This window comes from Cyprinodon tularosa, unplaced genomic scaffold (genome assembly GCF_016077235.1).
Source record: "Cyprinodon tularosa strain WSP-4 unplaced genomic scaffold, ASM1607723v1 ctg156, whole genome shotgun sequence".
Lineage (NCBI taxonomy): Eukaryota > Metazoa > Chordata > Actinopteri > Cyprinodontiformes > Cyprinodontidae > Cyprinodon > Cyprinodon tularosa.
In genome coordinates this window covers 111,719-117,718 of record NW_024038395.1, presented here as the reverse complement: position 1 = coordinate 117,718, position 6,000 = coordinate 111,719, and the positions used below count along the sequence as shown (strand labels likewise).

Genomic DNA, 6,000 nt, shown 5'->3' with positions numbered 1-6,000 from the left:
CCGCATCAAATCTTTTATAGTACCTGGGGGTGGTCTGTATATAGAAGAGGCTGCGGTTACATTTAAATACAACCTTTAAAAGGAGAAACAAAGATGGATAGATATACTTAAAAGATTTGAAATCTAAGGTTATAATGCTATGCCTAAGAAAAAAAGAGAGAATGGTTCTTAGTGTGCAGGCTTAGTTACTTTAGAATCCATAAATCCAGTTGATTTAATTTATCATTGTCATTGAAATAAAAAAATGAAAAAATTGTGCAACTACTTAAAAAGATGCCTGAAAAAGAAGTTATTTTGGCATTCTACAAGAATGAGAAGCAGAACACTGAATCCCATCATGCACTAAACTGTTCAATTGAATGCAAATTTATTGAGAGCCAGAAAATGTAATTTCATGCATGAAATTTGACACGGCACATAATTTCAAGAAAATTAACCTCTTTTGCAGTTCAAATAGCATCTCTGAATGGACTGAATTTATATGGTGCCTTTCTAGTCATACTAGCATCTCAAAGCACTAGACCCATTCACTCACATGCACAGTTACACAGATTGGTAGACAACCTGGGGTTAAGTGCTTTCCCCAGGGGGCAAATGGGTTAGAAATGAACCCACTATTTTCAGAATGCAAGGCAGCTACTCTCCATACTGATCTATAGAGAACTTTCTCTACACTAGTGATGGGTCCAGTAACACTGATGCCTAAATCTGTTAACATCATGCATCTGCTAAAAAATAAGGTATAATCTTTTGCGGTTTATCATTAACAATATTAATAATTTTGTAGCAGCCGAAAAGGAATAGGAACGTTTCAGCCATTGTGTTTTTATTTTAATTTTCTCATTGTGTCATACTTTTCCTCTTCGTTATCACTCAACTTATCTGAATTAAAGTTAATTTCAAATTGACTCTTAGTTTATTTAATCTTTTTTTCTTTACTTATTGTTTTAAAAATAGGATTTAAAATCCTAGTCCACAAGCATTCTCATTCACATATTCCCCTAAATTTTCACATTATATATTTACATTATTTATTGGCTGCATCAAAAAAAAAAAAAAAAATCAAAGATATTTTCAATTTAAACAAAGATATGGAATAATACGATATAACCTACAATAACTTAAACTATATAATTGTACTAGGTTATCAAATCAATTCAGTTATTCAGTTTAGTCTGTCAAATAAGCTGCCTGTAGTGTCTTTAAATGTCCAGCAGGTGTCAGTATTCTGTGAAACAGTCTCAATCCAAGATCAATAGAGTTTGGCTTCAAGATCCCTCATTAACCCATCATTAATATACACCTCTGGGATGGGCACATTGAGAATGGAGAAACAAATAGGTCTGAAAAGTTACTAACTATAATGATGAAGTCATGTGTTTGAGTCTCCATGAAAAGAGAAATACCACCTTAATGATATTCCAGAAAAAGACAATTAAAAACAATCCGCTGGACTTTGTTTCCAAGTTTGAAGACATTTCGCTTCCCATCCAGGAAGCTTTTTCAGTTAAAAATTTCAGGAATAGCTTTGAGTTTGAGGCTTTGTACAGTAGCCCATCATCATGAAAAGGTCAAAATGATTAGATATCATGTGAGCTGTTGATGTGCAGCTTTAATGGATGGAGCTCAGTGATTTTTACTCTGCAGTGATAAGATCTGTTCATTCTGATCTGGTATTCCTCTGGAGAGAACTCTGACCAAGGAATGATTCCACTCCAATCTTCTCTCTGAGCAAACCATATTCCTGTGAGATGAAGCCGCTACATAAAGCAGTTTACTTTACTGTGTGGACTTGTTTTAATTCGCCAAAATAACCTCTTTTTTCCACCTCCATCTTGAATGCGGATGACGAGGAGCTGAACCGCTGGTACTCGCTGAGGAAGACCTGCAGGTTCAGGTACTGACTGGACTGATTAAGATGTTTGAATAGTTCAGATCATTTAGTAACGTCTGTCTTTGCTTCCTAAGGTCTGAGAAGGAGGAGCTGAGTGATCTGAAAAACTGTAAAGTCAAGGCACGGAAGGTGAGGAAGAAGAAGGAAGTCCTGAGCTCTGTGTATTCTGAGTGAGTACAACTTTAAGCAGCAGGACTCCATCTATACCGTGGTTAAAAGGTGAAGGTGTTCATCTGTTCCTGATCTGCAGGGAGGACAAAGAAACACCAGAGGCTAAGACCAAGCTGGGGAAGAAACAGTGAGACCGTCTGAAGAACGGCGATAAGCAAATCAGAGGAGCAGAAGAAGCAAGCCTAGATTCTGCAGAGGAGATGATTCAAGGTCTCAGTGAGGCTTTTGACAACACTGAGGAAGGAGAGAAGATCCTGGTACCCAAGAAGAAGAAGCTAGAAGAGCAAAGGAAGGATACATCAGAGCAGACAGAAGAGAAATGGAAGAACAGGACTGCATGGACCAAGAAGCCCAGGAGGTTAAATAGACTCCTCCGACCGGGAACCAAGAGCAGTACTCAAGTTGATGGGGAATGAGGGGTGAAGGCGTCTTAAAACAAATCTTAAAAATCATGCCCCTTCTTAAATGACCATCCCCCCATATCATGCCCTGTAACATTTTATTACTGAATGTGTGAATTTCTATTATACATTAACAGTAATGGCAATAATATTGCCCTTTCAACATTTGGCAGGCTGTGCACTTACAAGTAGCCTGAGCAGATTACGGTGGCCCAGAGGGCACACGCCATTTCATTTTCGACCTCTGTGGCACAACCAGCGGAGCAGGTAACAGTGTTCTAAACCTGAGTTAAAATATTTATAAATTAGTATATTGTCTGACGGCAGTGTCTAATTTCACTTGTGTCGCTTCTCCTGTTTACATGTTAAAGCCCTCAGGTTAATAGACTATATTAACCTGAGGGCAGATGAATAAATATTTATTTATAAAATATTTATTCATAAAATATTTATTTATAAAATAGAGATAAAAGCATTAAAACCAGTTTAACATTCCTAAGGATTCATAAAAACACTTAGTAAAAAGATCCTGACTGAATTTATCATAATTCGTGCATGAGAGGGAAATTATTAACCAAAAACTGACAAGAAAAATACAGCAAAAAGTTATTTATGACAATAAAACACAATTAAAAAGGACCAAGACAGAATGCATGTTCTTTGACAAATTCATTTTTAGGTTTTATAGGAGAGAGTTTGTCTCTGCAGTCATATAGGGAGTATACTATATTATTAGAGATAAAGAATTACTGCTCAACCCATTAATTGTATATATTATGTAGAAAACATTTTTATTTAATCTCGAACGATGTATAAATATGTGTGGAGCTTTATTTGCAAGGGCCTCATGAAAATCTGGTCTGTTTTTAGTGATTTATTTGGAAAATATAGATGTTTGAATTCATGTTCCTGTTGTTTATTGTGATCAGCAGAGATTGACTGTAAAATATTTTTTAGCACCTGTTCATTTTCATCCTCCCCTCTGTGCAAACTGGCCACCTCTACCAACATTTTCTGGAACTGCCACTGATGAACAACGACCACTAACTTGTTTGTATGGTTTGTTACAGAGTGAAGTTAGTTTGGTTTCGCAGTATTTTGGCTCCACTAACTTTTTTTATGCTTTTCCTGTCCTTTTATAGAGCTAATTTGTTCAGACGCTGCAAGATGACCAGTTTAATATGTTTACATGAGCTGTCAGGTTAGACCCCCCTCACAGAGAAACATAATGACCACCAATCTACCAAACCGCTGTACTATAGTGTGACAAAGTGGTTCAGTTTGCATTCACCCTTATTCTTATTTCTGATTCATAATGCTTAAATATAAACATTAATTTGCAACTTTGCTTCACTTACTATCCCGGGTTTGTTTGTGTAGCATTAGGTTGCAGTTTCCATCTATTTATGTTTAGGCTAAAGCTACTACTTCTGGATTATTGGTTGAAGTTGTGTATTTTGTTTCCAGGTATAATCATGGTATTTATTATACTTTATACTCAACATTGCTTGTATTTCCTGTTAAATTGGCTAGATGATGGCCTTGATTACCTTGCTGGGTTCTTCCATTTAGAGTGGTTTTCTTTGGAGTAAAGCTTTGTTTTTCTTTAAAGCAAATTTTTGAGTTATCTTCTATCACATTGTTTATTTTGCAGACTGTTTCATTATGTAGAAAGGTTTGTAAATTAGATTAATCATTTTATTCTTGTTTCTCTGTTTAGACTTTGTTTGTTTTCTACCTGTTTAATTGTGGCTTGGTCCACTCAACTGCAGGTGTGTTGCCAATTGGTTATACAGCCACTGAGATCTTGGAAGCTCAGGGAGATGGTTGTCAGAGTGAAAAGTGCTGAATAAAAATCCTCAGAGGAATCTGGAACCGGAGGCTGATCCTGTTTGTTTTGTTCACCTTGCTGATCCTTGACCAAACTACCTCACATATAGTAATATTAGAACTCTGCTCCTGTTGACTTCAGTTTGGCTTATTTATAAAGAACCAATTTAAAACCACTTATTTCAACATTTACTAAAAAAGACCAACAGATCCTGTTCACATGACTTGAATCACAGATTTATTATAGTAAAAAATAACAGGTGAATATAGAATAAAATAAAGGATCTCTTAGTAGAACCAGACCCAGTAGGCAGGATTTAATATAATTTAGTCTAGTGAAATAAAAACAGGCCATCTCAAGGCAATTTACACAAGAGCTTTAAAACAGAAAAATTTAACAGAATTCAAAACAAACACAGAATGAAATCAATCATAAACATCCAATACGATCCTTTTTACAATATGGTGAAGATAATTTAAGTCTATTTTGGCATTTAGAGAAATGTCTTAAATCCAAGGAAGCTCAGCCAACCGCATCCAGTCATTAATCTTGTAGCATCCTTCTGAGGAATGAAGTGCTGATAGTAGAGAGGAAAACTAGCTTGAAGCAGGAAGGATCCTCCAGCAGAACCCGGCTCCATGTCAGCGCCCATCTACTGCGGCAGAGCGGGTCTTTAACAGGACAGCAGACGTCCAAGAGGTGCCGGTCCAACGAGGAGATGACGGAAGAAATCTGCTGGAAGAGAAGAACAGGAGTTAGTGAGAGATCACACTAGTCTGTGACATTTAAACACAGAAACACTGAGAGAGGTGTCAATTTAACCAAGAGAAGAGGAAAACACACAGGGAGAAGCTAAAGCTAACAGCAGTGATAACTGTAGACAATGGATGCTTGGAGAAAATGCCTGAAAATGCTGCATTTGTTGGAGGCTACAGTCGGTTTCATCAGGGTCGTTTCTCTGCTTTAATAAGTTCTAAAAACCCTTCAGAGATCAACCAGGGGGAAATTCTCCCATATTGGATTAGAAGCTGCTTCTGAACTGTTTATCTGTGGTCTAATGGAAAAGTCAGAACTTCTGATTCTGGTTAAGTTTTGGTTATAGAGATATAAATTTAGGTAAACATCCATTCATGATGGAAAGATGAGGATTAAAGGTTAGACCACCTTGATGGGATGGTTTTGGCTTTTGAATCTATTTGTTCTGGATCTGTTTTTATTGTCATCACCAATACTGATGAACATCTGGAAGCAATAAAGGTTCTTTACCTTCTTTCTGGAGCAGACTGATGGTTTAGCTGCGAGGCCGTCGACGTTTTTCATTCCAGGACTCCAGAATGTTGGAGAGACGAGCAGAGGAGCCATGTTTCTCCTCCTTGGTGGTCTGTGTTCTCCATCCTCTGCTTCAGCTCCTTCATCAATGAAAGCAAAGCGTCCTCAGAGTCTGAAACTGTCTGCATGGGATTCCTCTCTAGTCTAACAACCAACATACCTTCAAACACGTGTGGATGGACTCTGTTCCACGGAGATCCAACTGCTAGAACGCTGCTTCCATATTGAACCCGCTTTCCCCGTAAAAAGAAGATAAATTAATCTACAGAATTTCCACCAAGTTTAAATCTGAAGCAGGATGTTGTTCAAATAGTCATCTTGGTCTCTCTGTGTTCTGCCTGGGAAGCTTGAGTTGTCTGTTTGTCGTGTTAATA

At 37.3% G+C, this 6,000-nt stretch overlaps 1 long non-coding RNA gene and 1 other non-coding gene across 3 annotated transcripts; one reads left to right on the top strand and one right to left on the bottom strand.

Annotated features, from left to right (window-relative positions):
- Positions 1-1,641: 1,641 nt before the first annotated feature.
- On the top strand, positions 1,642-1,735 carry LOC119780174. Its single transcript, XR_005280347.1, has one exon. It is a non-coding gene; the product is annotated as a Z30 small nucleolar RNA (small nucleolar RNA).
- Positions 1,736-4,561: 2,826 nt separating this feature from the next.
- Positions 4,562-5,894, bottom strand: LOC119780155. 2 transcript variants are annotated; one of them, XR_005280343.1, is made up of 3 exons: positions 5,787-5,894; positions 5,564-5,706; positions 4,562-5,032 (listed from the first exon to the last, which is right to left on the bottom strand). It is a non-coding gene; the product is annotated as an uncharacterized LOC119780155 (long non-coding RNA). The 2 variants fall into 2 exon arrangements; XR_005280344.1 differs by having other exon boundaries at positions 4,562-5,029.
- Positions 5,895-6,000: the final 106 nt, after the last annotated feature.